Source organism: Bufo gargarizans, chromosome 4 (assembly GCF_014858855.1).
Source record: "Bufo gargarizans isolate SCDJY-AF-19 chromosome 4, ASM1485885v1, whole genome shotgun sequence".
Classification (NCBI taxonomy): Eukaryota; Metazoa; Chordata; class Amphibia; order Anura; family Bufonidae; genus Bufo; species Bufo gargarizans.
Window position 1 is genome coordinate 278360442 of NC_058083.1, and position 14829 is coordinate 278375270.

A 14829-nucleotide genomic window follows, 5' to 3' on the forward strand; every position below is an offset into this window, starting at 1 on the left:
TTGTAGCCTGTCAAAAAGGTAGCAGGAGGAGAGATGAGAAGACAGTTCAGAATGGACATGTTCAAGTAGCTTTGAGGCATATGGAAGAAGTGATATGGGGTGATAACTGGACAAAGAAGATGGGTCAAGTAAAGGTTTTTTTGAGGATTGGTGTAATGGTAGCATGTTTAAAACCAGAGGGGAAGACACCAGAGGTTAGTGATAGGTTGAAGAGAAGAGTTAGGGCTGGGATAAACACTGTATTGAGGTGAGGGATGAGGTGGGATGGGATTGGGTCAAGTGGACAGGTGGTGAGATGTGATCTGGAGAGTAGAGTTGAGAGTTTTTCTTCTGTAATGGTGGACAAGTGGGTTTTGGGAGAAGAGGACTGAACAGTTGTGTAGAGGGTCTGTGTGGACTGTGCACTGAAGCTTTCTCTGATGTTGACTATCTTTTGTTTGAAGTATGTGGCAAAGTCCTCAGCTTCCTCAGTAATAAGGAGAAGCAGAGAAAGTGTTAGTAGGTGAGAATAAGAGAGGGCATGAGGTAATTGTGTGTGTTTGGGAAGGAAGTGTTTTATGTAGCCAAACAGGTTTGTGCAAGCGGTTAGATGAGAAGGTAAGATGGAGGGAAAGATGACTAGTTCCTTGCCGGCGAATGAATGTGGGGGTATTTCAGGAGGTTTAGGAAAAGTGGGAAGAGTAAGATGAAAGATTGTTTGCATTAATTATTTCTGTAATTTCCTTTGGTTCCCTTCTGGTATAATTCGGTATGTGCACATAAAGAGTTGCACTTGAAAGATGTTGCATTGAAAACACCAAGGTCTACAAGATTTATGCTACTCAGTGTTCAATCAAGTGTGAACAAGAGGGGAGAGGGCTATATTTGGCCTATTCAAGGAAGGACCAGATACAGGGGTGAAATAATCAAAGTAAACAAATGCTAAATAAATCCAGCAGGGAAAGAGACATTAAAAGTTCAATGCAGACATATCAGAGCATGAGAAGGAAAGATGAGGGGTGTGGACAATATCAGACTCAGGAAAAGTAGGGTGCAGCAGTTAGGTTCAATGCAGACATACCAGAGCATGAGAAGGAAAGATGAAGGGTGTGGACAATATCAGACTCAGGAAAAATTGGGTGCGGCAGTTAGGTACAATGCAGATATACCTGAAAAGGAGAGAATTGGGTGATGGTCAGTAGACAGTGATGACAAATTGGATTCCATATCTATAATATTACATTCTGGTATAATTCAGTATGCGTACTTAAACAGTTGCACTTGAAAGATGTTGCATTTCAAAGACCATCATTCATCCCATAGTCCTGGCGGCCTGAGCAAACAGCAGGTGTCATGCATGAGTTGCCATTGGCTGACATCGAAGTTACACAGGGGACTACTCCTTTCCGCTGAGCCATCCTTGATGCAGCACCAAAACCATGTTGCTCCCTTTGTCGGTCACCATGGTTCCAATTTTGAGTTGTGGCAGAGAAAACCAGGATTCAATTTTTTGCTGAAGGACATGGAGCAGTTCCTCCCCTGTGTGACTCCATTCGCCCAGGCAAACCAAGTGCAGAACAGCATGGGAGTGATGAGAAGGGTTGCACATGGCTTGCATACACTACATGCCTCCCATCATAATTTTTGGATCTCTATATGAAAATAATGTATTTGCTATAAATCGCGAGAGGGGCATTGCTGGAGACATTGACTTCACAAGAGATACAGAGCAGCGGAGTTCAGCCACCTCTATTTGCTTCCCAATGTTTACTGCTCCTGAATTAAAATTGGGGCAACCAGCTTCAACTTCCTCTGATGTGTATGCCTATGAAGTCCTTTTGTTATGGCTTTGCACAGGGAGCAAAATTGTTACGCACAATTCTAATGGAACTCCTGATCTTAAGAAACTGGACTTGGACTCCAAAGCAGAGGCTCTCCTGTGATGTCTTGTTTGCTGTGGAGATCGAATGCAGACGAAGCAGACAAAAACACATGAATATTTTCAACTTAGTGAAGCTGCTTGATTTAATTGTGAATAGATGGTAAAGGGAAAGCTGCTGGTGTGTTGTCATCAGCGTTTTCATTATGTTTACTGCAGGACCCATGACTACATAATTCGGGCCATACCGCAAAAGGAGGTGTACAATCAGCCATCAATTTTCCTGAAGAAAACATGGTTGAAATAAAAAATGTCACCAATGAAAGGATAATGGAATTCAGTTCATACAGAAGAAAGTCTACTATCACACAGATAAGTACAACTATGAATGGCAAATATATTTGTATTGCGCCAGTAATACACGGCAAACTGGGCTGTAAAATATCTCACTGCACCGATGAACGGCAATTAGTCCCTAATTTTTTCTATTTTTACACAAAAGGCTGTTCAACAGATAAGTACAACTATGAACGGAGAATATATTTGTATTTTGCCACTAATACACTGCAAACTGGGCTGTAAAATATCTCACTGCACCGCTGAGCGACAAAGACATTTTTCCTTTTTCCACTAATACATGCAAAAAAGGCTTTAAAAGAGATAACTGCACAGCTAAGTAGCAAAGATATTTTTCCTTTTTCCACTAATACATGCAAATAATAAGAATGGTTTGCTGGAATTACAGATCTATATAATGTATCGCCAGTCAGTGCAGCAAAGTGTAATCAGATTGTTCCTATTACCAAGGCTGTCACCTCCCCGACTGAACCCTGTTCAACAGAAATGCAGTGGAATGTTTCCTCTCTATCCTTTCCCTACACCTTGAATAATCTTTCCCTGCACTTGTAAATAGTTTTTTTTTGCAGAATGACAATTTTTCTTTCACTGTCCCTAGCACCTGCAGACACGTATCTCCCTGCACTAAGTATGCTGGTGAAATGCAGAATCTAAGATGGCTGCCGTATTTATAGGGCTGTGACATCACAGGGCTGCCTGGCTGCTGATTGGCTGCATGCATGTCAGTATGGGTGATCCCACCTTCCCAGACTTAATTTCTCCATGTCCTCACATGTTCAGCAGCCATTTTAGGAAAAATGCGATTCGTTACTACGAGGAAATTCACATTAGGTGTGAATCATATTTTTCCTGAAATTCGTAACGAATTCCACTTTGTCAGCTTCGATTTGCTCATCTCTAATTATATTCCCCAAATCCTGACCTAGGCCTCTTGCCCAGTTAAACCAGGACTATCTGCTCTGCTCTGATGAGGGACAAATACTCTGAAACAGCTGTCTGCAGCTGAGGTGTTGGCCTAATTATTAAGTGATATCTCAAGTGATATCTCAAGCCCTTTTAAAAGGTCAAATGTTGACTTATAGGATAGCTACCTTACTTCTGGTAGCATTAGAGGCAGAACTGGTTAAGAGCTACTTTCCATACCTTCATCCCAGAATTCTAGAGGAGCATTACCTGGCCTATAAGACGCCTCACGCCATTTAAGGCGATCTCCCTCAGGAGATATTGTATTCCCCAAATCCTGGTTCCAGGATAATTCATTTTAATTTTTCAAACACAGTCGGCAGATGGGCCAGAAATGATGAGAAAAGATATGGGGGCAGCTCCCTGTCAACTTCTATAACAATGGAGAAGAAATGATAGCGGCACTCACCCGGGTGTAGCAAAAAGATGTCTTTAATCCAGAAAAGACGAGTACAAAGTAACAGCAGGCTGGGGCGGATATAGGCGTGTGTGCTGAGTGCTCAGCTGGCGACGGCCGTTTCGCGCACCTTGCGCTTCCTCTGGCCTCTGATCTCATCACGCTACCTGTATGCTCCCTTTTATAACAGATCTCCAGCTATCTAGAATAACTCTGAAGCTGGAGCAAATTAGTAATCAGTAATCAAGCTAGACAATAGTAGCTGCAAAACTAAATACAAGTACCGGACATAATATCATCCCTAACAAACATAAGTAGTCACTGCATAGGCTAATCTAGATACGTGTTTACTATAAATATACACTTAACTCATTGCGATCATTTAACCCTAGTGGCCCCATCGCATTAGTGCGGATTATCCAATCAGCCTCCCTTTGCATTAGGAGGCGATCCCTGTCACCTTCAGCAGGTGGAACAGGTACATGTTCCAGAGCTACAAACTGTAGGCATTCCACGTTACCATCATGCATGTTCACCACATGCTTAATCAGTCTGGGGCATCCTTTTCCTGATTTAATAGAATTCAAGTGCTCCCTAAATCTTTCATATACAGGGCGAATCGTCTTCCCTATATAGAAAGAGCCACAGCAGCACAACACCAGATATACTACATATTTAGTTCTGCATGTGGTGAACTGCACGAGTGCGTGCTGTATGCCGGCAAAAGAAACAAACCTGCCTTTTATTATATATTTGCAAAAAGAACAATTTCCGCATCTGTGGCTGCCTGTTGGGGTGTTCTCAGTCAGACAATTTTTAGTTCTCATATCCCTCAATCTACTCCTCACTAATTTATCCCTGATAGTATGACATCTTTTAAAGGTGACAAGTGGTTTGTATTCTGCTAAGTCCTGTAATCCCTCTTCGTTCTTGAGAATCTCCCAGTTTTTAAATATGGCTTGTCTAATGGTATCAGCTAAAGGGCTAAACCTGAAGGCAAAAGCAAATCTCTCAATATTACTTTTTGATTCATTATCATTTTTACTTTTATTTTTATTTTTGCCTTCAAGCAGCTCCTTCTGAGTAAAGCGGCCTGCTTTTGTTAATGCCACATCCAGAATGTTTTCAGGGTACCCCCTCTGTAATAACCTATTCTTGAGTTCTAGGGCCTGTTGTCTATAGCCCATCTCCGTACTATTTATGCGCCTCAGCCTAATAAATTGGCCATACGGCACTGCACGTTTTACGCTACGTGGATGGTAACTGTCATGGTGCAACAGGGAATTGGTGGCCGTGGGCTTACGATAGCCTTTGGTGACTAATGTGCTATTCTCAATAGTGACCATGACATCAAGAAATTCTAGTGATCCACCTCCAAAATTCATAGTGAATCTCATGTTCATGTCATTATGGTCATTAAGGAAATGCACAAACTCTTCACACAGCTGCCTGGAGCCCTGCCACACCATGAACACGTCATCCACGTAGCGTAAATATAGTTTAATGTACAGAAGGTACGGATTCGAAGTGGAATATACAAAACGGTCCTCAAAAACTGATAAAAATAAAGGTGCAAGGTGCAAGATACCGGCGTACCCATGGCCGTACCATGGATCTGCCTGTACCAGCGCCCCCCAAATGTAAACACATTGTTACCAAGTACAAAATTGAGTGCCTCCTGGACAAAGCTGCAATAGATCACTCTTGTCTGTGTTGCTGAGAATTCTAATGACAGCCTGTACACCCTTCCCATGTGGGATACGGGTGTACAGGCTTTTAACGTCAAGTGACACCAAATTGAAATCATCCTGCCACTGGAGTGGTCTAAGCAGCCAATCCAAATATTTAGATAAAGGCTCAGTCACTGACCCTATCCCGCAACAATAGGACGTCCCGGTGGATGGGTCAGTGACTTGTGAATTTTTGGTAAAAAATACCATGTAGGTTTACTGGGGGACGGTGGCACAAGCCGATCCATGATACGCACCGTGAAAAAATCCAAGTCGATTTACCACATAAGTAATTCGCGGAGTTGCATCAAAATAATAGGGATGGGATCCCTCTCAAGTCTTTGATAGACAGAGGTGTCATCTAACTGTCTATATGCCTCCTGCATATAGTATTCCTTGGTAAGAAGTACAACATTTCCCCCCTTGTCCGCCGGTTTCACTACAATGTCATCCATATTGGAGAGCCATTTAACAGCTGACCATTCCTCATTGGTGACATTACTATCCACACTGGGGTATATCAGAGCCTGTCGACTTCTCCTTACCAGGCTTGACTAGATTTACAGATCTTTTATTTGTGTAGGGGAGAGACCAGCCAATCAAACTAAGCTAGGTAGAAAGGCTGCCATCATGGCTCATCTCCCCATTTTCATGCTCCAGAGTTAAACATTTTATATCCAGGAATCCTGTTATGATTTAAAGTGACTGTCTACTTTAGGAGAAAAATATCAGCTGGGGAACAGCCACATTACATGTTTTTTTCTTGAATTAGGGAGGCCTCAATAATTAATAGTTTGAGCAGCATGAAGCTCCCCTAGGTAATGTGATTTTTTTCATTTGCCTCTCCTCTATGATACCTGCCTGCTATTTTATTTTGATTATGGTGGAAAGCACCCTTGCAACCAATTTTTTCTGCATACACGTCTACATCTCCCCTACATAGTATGGCACCTGGCTGCTTCTCATGTCATGTATAGGCACAGATGCAGCGAAAACATAAATAAATAATTGATAAGATGTTTACTGCTGGAAATTCCAGATGTCAGAAAAAACACTGCTGTCTGTAAATTTCAGGACATTGACAATCCAGGTCTGAAGCCTGAAGAATTGTGAGTTGCTATAGAATATAATACAGGCTATAACGCAGGATTATTGGAAGAATCATATAGGAAAGATTGATCATAACTGATGTAAAGGAAAGCTGGCTTAGTTGCCCTTAGCAACCAAGCAGATTCCACCTTTCATTTTTCAGAGCTCCTTTGGAAAATAAAAAATGGAATCTGGTTACTATGGGCAACTAAACCAGTTTTCCTTTGCTCCAGTTTGATACATCTCCCCAATGTATTTTCAAAGTTACTCAGCTAGTTATGTAGATGCATTAATCAATATATAAACTGTTATTTGATGCCAGGCTCGGACTGGCCCACAGGGGTACAGGGAAATCCCCCGGTGGGCTCCTGAGCAAGGTGGGCCCCTAGTCTCCCAGCCCCTGCACAAGTGACACATAACACATTAGATTGACTGCACTACATACATATAGTCAATGTACAGACCCTCAACCAGCCTATGTTCATATAAAAAAAACTTGTTAGATTATTTATTATATTTGAATGTATCCGTACGGTGGGCCCCCAAAATAAATTTTACTGGTGGGCCCTAGGTACCCCAGTCCGACACTGTTTGATGCTCATGGTGGTCATAAAGTGTGCATAATAATAATTTTATAATAATGATGTTCATTTCCTATGACTATTATCTCTATGGGTTCAGACAATTTTGGAAAAAAAAAAGTATGTAAGCTAGATCTGGTATGTAAGCTATGACATTCTTAAATGAGTGAGGCTATCCCTAATTAACAGTTACATTTATTATATATATATATATATATATATATATATACAGACGTGGACAAAATTGTTGGTACCCTTTGGTCAATGAAAGAAAAAGTCACAATGGTCACAGAAATAACTTTAATCTGACAAAAGTAATAATAAATTAAAATTCTATAAATGTTAACCAATGAAAGTCAGACATTGTTTTTCAACCATGCTTCAACAGAATTATGTAAAAAATAAACTCATGAAACAGGCATGGACAAAAATGATGGTACCCCTAGAAAACACAGAACATAATGTGACCAAAGGGACATGTTAATTCAAGGTGTGTCCACTAATTAGCATCACAGGTGTCTACAACCTTGTAATCAGCCATTGGGCCTATATATATGGCTCCAGGTAATCACTGTGTTGTTTGGTGATATGGTGTGTACCACACTCGACATGGACCAGAGGAAGCAAAGGAAAGAGCTGTCTCAAGAGATCAGAAAGAAAATTATAGACAAGCATGTTAAAGGTAAAGGCTATAAGACCATCTCCAAGCAACTAGATGTTCCTGTGAGTACAGTTGCACATATTATTCATAAGTTTAAGATCCATGGGACTGTAGCCAACCTCCCTGGACGTGGCCGCAGGAGGAAAATTGATGACAAATCTAAGAGACGGATAATCCGAATGGTAACAAAAGAGCCTAGAAAGACTTCTAAAGAGATTCAAGGTGAACTTCATGCTCAAGGAACATCAGTGTCAGATCGCACCATCCGTCGTTGTTTGAGCCAAAGTGGACTACATGGGAGACGACCAAGGAGGACACCATTGTTGAAAACGAATCATAAAAAAGCAAGACTGGAATATGCCAAACTACATGTTGACAAGCCACAAAGCTTCTGGGAGAATGTCCTGTGGACAGATGAGACAAAAATCGAAGTTTTTGCCAAGGCACATCAGCTGTATGTTCACAGACGAAAAAATGAAGCATATCAAGAAAAGAACACTGTCCCTACTGTGAAACATGGAGGAGGCTCTGTTATGTTCTGGGGCTGCTTTGCTGCGTCTGGCACAGGGTGTCTTGAATCTGTGCAGGGTACAATGAAATCTCAAGACTATCAAGGAATTCTAGAGAGAAATGTACTAGCCAGTGTCAGAAAGCTTGGTCTCAGTCGCAGGTCATGGGTCTTGCAACAGGACAATGACCCAAAACACACCGCTAAAAACACCCAAGAATGGCTAAGAGGAAAAAATTGGACTATTCTAAAGTGGCCTTCTATGAGCCCTGACCTCAATCCTATTGAGCATCTTTGGAAGGAGCTGAAACATGCAGTCTGGAAAAGGCACCCTTCAAACCGGACACAACTGGAGCAGTTTGCTCATGAGGAGTGGGCCAAAATACCTGCTGAGAGGTGCAGATGTCTCATTGACAGTTACAGGAAGCGTTTGATTGCAGTGATTGCCTCAAAAGGTTGCGCAACAAAATATTAAGTTAGGGGTACCATCATTTTTGTCCATGCCTGTTTCATGAGTTTATTTTTTTACATAATTCTGTTGAAGCATGGTTGAAAAACAATGTCTGACTTTCATTGGTTAACATTTATAGAATTTTAATTTATTATTACTTTTGTCAGATTAAAGTTATTTCTGTGACCATTGTGACTTTTTCTTTCATTGACCAAAGGGTACCAACAATTTTGTCCACGTCTGTATATATATATATATATTAAGAATGAACTGGATGAACATAGAAATTCTATTTTATCTAAGGTCTAATTCTGTGAGTTTGCATTTTAAATTATTTTAACCGTTACATGTTTTTTTGTGAAAGTAAGAAAAATGTAAGGACCATGCCTAACATAACATACTGCTACTTAAAATTCTAAAAGCGACACCCGATGCATGAATTTCATTAAATTTATTTTTAATGTCTCTCTACTTGCTAGATATTGTAATAACTTCTTCCCTGACCTATAGGACTGTATGATCCCATGTAATTTTAAATTTCTCTTCACTATTTCAAAACGTGATAGACAGTCTGTGACATTGTCTTTATTTCTCAAATCTTCCACTCTTCCACTGAGACAGTGTAAAATGTAACACATCTATGGAATAATGTTTAGGACATTGCATGTGACAGTAGTGATCCTTAAACTTAGACATGAGACAGCAGGGTAAATTAATAAGAGAAATTGACAGTCATTTATACATGCCAGCATCATAAGACATCTCTGCAAACCTGCCAGGAAAAGGTCACATCTCTTCTGCCACCAGGAAATCCAGCAGCTTGGCTAAACACAATTTATTTTCAGGCATCATCTCATTCAGGAAGAAGGCAAATAGTATTTTCAAGAAACTGAAAAAATAAAATAAAATAGTTTTAGAAGACCTATCTACTGTAACTCAACAGAGATCGATGTCACAGAGAAAGTGATAAGCTGTTGATAGAATTACAACGAACTGTCAAGACAAAGTCACCATATGTCTGACAGCGACAAATCTATTATTTATTTTTTAATTTTAGGACAAAGAGGTACTAAGATTGTAACTGAATGCAGTTTGGTAATTTAACTGAAAATATATTCCCTTTTTTTTTGGTGAAAAAAGAATAGTGCTATACATGGAAAGAAAATGCATGAACCCAAGAGTAATCAGATTCCAAAGATACCTGGATTGTATAATTGTATAGTGTATGTTTCTTGATGCTAATGTTTGTTAGAGGGAGGGAGGTGAGGGGCTTATGAAGCTGGTGCCTTTCTCTGTTCTTTATGGGAAGCAACTTCAGAGGAATATTCTTTTATGCTTCTGACTTCCTCAGAGAAACTTTTGCAGATAAGGTCTCCCGTCTCCTCCCAACCATCTTATCCCACATCACCACACAGTGCTTCTGCTGCCTTTCCCCCCATACTCTGTCCACATAACCCCTGTCATCATTTGTATCCCTCTGTCCTACCGTCTTTCCACCTAACAGAGCCCCATGCTACTTTGTGCCTCCCTGTCCCATATTTCTTGCACATTACACATGTCACTTGCCATTTGCTGCATCTCTGCCATCATGCACAGCGTGCATGCCACTTACTTACTGTGTCCCCCCTGTGCACAGAGGAGGACCTTATCTCCCGAGAGTACCAAAGGATCAGGGGCTGAAATTCAGTGCTCCCGATTCTTCTCTACCCATAACAGATGATGAGTTAATCACCATCTAAATGTGTATTGGAGCTCTCAACTAGGGATGAGCGAACCTGTGTTTTTCAAGTTTGGGTTTGGGTATTTGTGCACAAATACCCGAACCTGAACTTGAAAAACACAAGTTCGCTCATCCCTAGTTGAGAGCTCCAATACACATTTGGATGGTGACTTTAACTTCCTTAAGGTCCTTTTACATGGACTGATAATGAGGCCAATTATGAGGGATGACCGTTTATATAAACACTTATTCCTAATAATTGGGCTTAGTGAAAGTCATTATTCCGTGCAGCAGATTGTGCTGTCTAAATATAGCGATCTGCTGCCTAGGAATAATGATTCCATATGGGCACAAGCAATGTCTCTATCAATTGTTTGTGGCTATACAGCGGAGGTGATTACTGCATGGAAATACAGCCCAAATCTCAGCTGACAATCAGGCAGTTATTGGGAACATTCAGTTTGCTTGATATACCGTTATTGGTGTTTTATGACCTTTACTTCGAAGCTCTCAGACCCGAAGAGAGCCGGTTATTGAGGAGGGTAGGTATGAGTTTGGTCAGGGGTTTGAATTTATTTAAGGTGGTCAGCAAGGGGAGGGGGCAGGTTTAAGAAACAGACCAGGGACTGTGGTACACTTAATCTGTCCTGGGTTAGGAGGGACGATGTTGGCTAGTCTGTTAGGCACTGTTAGCTCACAAGCATAGATGCCATTCTGAGCTCAGGCACTGCCATAGGATGTCCCAGGATGTGATAGGATGTCTCTTTCAAAGACAAAGCAATAAGACACACAAGACAGCCTTTTTAGGGTATTTTTTTATTTTATTTTTAACAAATATCTTTTTATTTGGTTTTCACATACAGTAAATATGCGACAAATTCACCATTACATAGCACAAAGAAAATGAGGTGTTACTAATAGGGTCGTCAATAATGTGTATGTAACAGCGGTTCACAAGAGTCAATCGCCTAGTAAAGGAGATTACCAAGTTGCGTAAAAAGACAGGTTAGATAGACGGTCAGTAATCTGCTCGCATTTCATGGGTCAAGACCTGTTTACATAACATAATAGACGTTGAAGTCCCATTAAACAGCCGGACTCAAGTGGCAGTCGGCGTGACAATTTAAGTTAACATCTGGAGGGTTAGTGTGACCTCCTTGTGACGAATATATGAACGTAACAAGAACAAGAAGAAACACATAAGCTGTTCCCAGGTACAAAAAAGGTAAATTGTGGAGAAACAATGATGTCTGTCTTATGGATTTGTATATTTAGACTGCTTGTGAGACCATAACAAATCTCAGATGGGAGAGGTATTCATAGTGACAATTGTGACACAGTGAGAGGCATGTGCTGCTGGGCTGATTTACAGCCAGGTGAGGTCAAATACCAGACCAGATTTTAAGTGACGGTCCGGGTTTTGTCAGTACCTGGCTTTGTGCTGGGATCTAAAGGCCTGTGCTGGCCTGGAGAACTGAGACCCGTGTGTCAGGGGAACAGGCCGCCTAATGCCTGTATTTGGACTTTCTGTGGCAGAACTGCCTCCAAGGTGACTTTTTGTTATATTAACTTGCCATTGGGTGTGAAGTAACACCAACACTGCAAAAGTGACATTTTGTTTTTGGCACCATGTGTGAATAAACACTCAAGTTTGAATTATGAACTTGTATTTTGCCTCTCTACTGTGCCCGCTTATCATAACTTCCAGAGTGAATCCCCACAATTGGTGCACGATGCGTGCAAGTGCAAAGAGGTAGGCGTAAGCGCCGAAATATTGTTGCTGTTTTATTTTTCCCGCCGGGCACAGTTGTATGTCTTGCATTAAACCCGCTAAATTTCAACCTGTGACCCTTGACAAAATGGAGGCCCTTGTGGAGGCTAACAAACAGCAGCAAGGAACAAATCTAAAAAAGATAAAAGCTGGGCTGAGCACTTAAAAACTGGAATAATACATATATACCAAGTGATAAGTTATAATATTGAAAGTATTAAAATGTTTAATCCCTGCAAGGCACATACGATCAAAAAGCAATAAACAATTATAAACTGACATAAAATGACATAAAATAACATAACGTATTTTTCACCCTATAAGACACACCGGCCCATAAGATGCACCTAGATTTTTGAGAAGGAAAATAAGAAAACTAATATTTTGAACCAAAAGGTGTGCTTTTGGTGGGTGTTGAACTAATGGTAGTCTGTGGATGACACTATTATGGGGGATCTGTGGATGACACACTGTTATAGGGGTCTGTGGATGATGCATTGTTATGGGGTCTGTGGATAGCACTGTTATGGGGGCATCTGGGGATGGCACTGTTATGTGGGCATCTGGGGATGGCACTATTATGGGGGCATATGGGGATGGCATGACACTGCTATGGGGGGGGGAATCTGTGGATGACACATAGCATCTTATGCTATGCGTCATCCACAGATCCCCCCCATAACAGTGTCCCTGTGTAGTGAATGACCCCAAATACAGGGGGTGGGGGTCTGCATCTTGTTTTGTAATGGCAGCAGGTCACGTGCCCACGCCGCCTGCTTCATTCATAAAGTGTGCAGAGCAGGTGCGTGACGTAGCCTCCTGCCTGCTATGGAAGTTAGTCGTAAGTTCCGTACTACAGCCTGGATGAATGGATTTACAGTTTAACATTGCCTATATGATTACTATAGTGAGTGGGGCCCGGTGTAGTAGAATACAGTTACTGCACCAGACCCCGCTGCCATTACAAAACAAGATGCCGGCCCCCAGTCCCTCCTCCCTCCCGCTAATACACACGCTGGCCGCGCTGTGCAGCAGCGCGGCAGCGATGTATCAGTGTAAAATTGCAGCATTCGCCCCATAAGAGGCAGTGCCCCCCCCCCCCTTATTTTTGGGAGAAAAAAAGTGCGTCTTGTAGGGTGAAAAATACGATAGGTTCAAAAATATGCTCTGCATTAAATGGAACCAAATATGACGGTATACTACAATATATTGTCAGTCAATACTCCCACATCAAGGGGTTAAAATCGCAGAAAAAAGCTGAATCCACTGAGGAAGAGGTACAGTAGAAACCCTGAAACGCGTTTGGTCAGGACCTGCTGTATTTACAGATGAGCAACTGTATACTTGCCTTTATCCACCGCTTTCTTTGAAGAAATACAGATTGAAAGACATCTCTCTGGAATCCCACCTATTTCCTGTTATTGCCGGACACTGGCTGTATCATACACCTTCAAAGTCCTGTGAACATTTGAACGCACTACTTACTACAAACTTGGACAACTGAGGATCATATGAACAGGCCCGTTAACAAAAGACACTCACAGCCATTTCCTGCAGATGGATTAACACACCTGCTGATTAATCAATGTTACGGGTTAACTGAATTTGAGGTGTGCACACACACCTACCATTTAAACCTGAGGTGGAAATTTACCAAACAGTGTTGATTCTGCTTTTTCCTGTGATTTTAACCCCTTGATGTGGGAGTATTGACTGACAATATATTGGAGCATACCGTCGTATTTGGTTCCATTTAATGCAGAGCGTATTTTTGAACCTATATGTTATTTTATGTCAGTTTATAATTGTTTATTGCTTTTTGATCGTATGTGCCTTGCAGGGATTAAACATTTTAATACTTTCAATATTATAACTTATCACTTGGTATATATGTATTATCCCAGTTTTTGAGTGCGCAGCCCAGCTTTTATCTTTTTTATATATACCTGTGTTGGTTGGGTGGATCTTAAAGGTACAGTGAGCCGCTATTACTTTTGTCATTTTTTTTATTTTTATTAAGAAGCAAATTTGCAACAGCGGGAGGCAGCAGCAAGAAACAAACCAGCTACTGCTACAATGCGTGATGGCTTTGCAGATGTCAGGAGCAACCCTGAGCGTCCAGAATGCCCAGAAAGCGGTCGGTGCGGTGATCCCCAAGATGACACCCGCAGATGGCGTTGAAACCTACCTGGCGATGTATGAGAAGGTGGCCACAAGGGAGAAGCTACCCAGAGACCAGTGGGCTCAGGTTGTCACTCCGATCAAGTGGCCGACTACCAGAAAGTCAAGGGTAAGATTCTGGCATTACTGGGGGTGAATGTGTTGGTCCGGGCCCAGCGGGTGCATCAGTGGGGGTTCAACCCGGCTGAGCCTGCAAGACCACAGTATTATAACTTACTTCACCTCTTGCAAAAATAGCTACAGCCTGATGTGCTGAGTCCCACTGCTATGCTGAATCGTCTGTTAGCCGATATGTTCTGGAGGGCTTTGCCATACCCTCTTCAGCATTGGATCGGTAGGTGTCTCCCTGGCAATGCCCTTGAGATGGTGGACCTGGTGGAACGCAATGAAGCTACCAGGAATCTAAAAGGAGGGTTCTGTTGGGAGGGGAGTCCGCAAACCCCAGAAATCTCCACCCCAGGCCCGGAGATTTGAGCCAATAAAACCCGCCGGGATGTACCTACGGCGGACCTGGCTCCGATAGTCTGCTGCCGGTGTCAGGAGCCTGGCCATATAAGGGCTG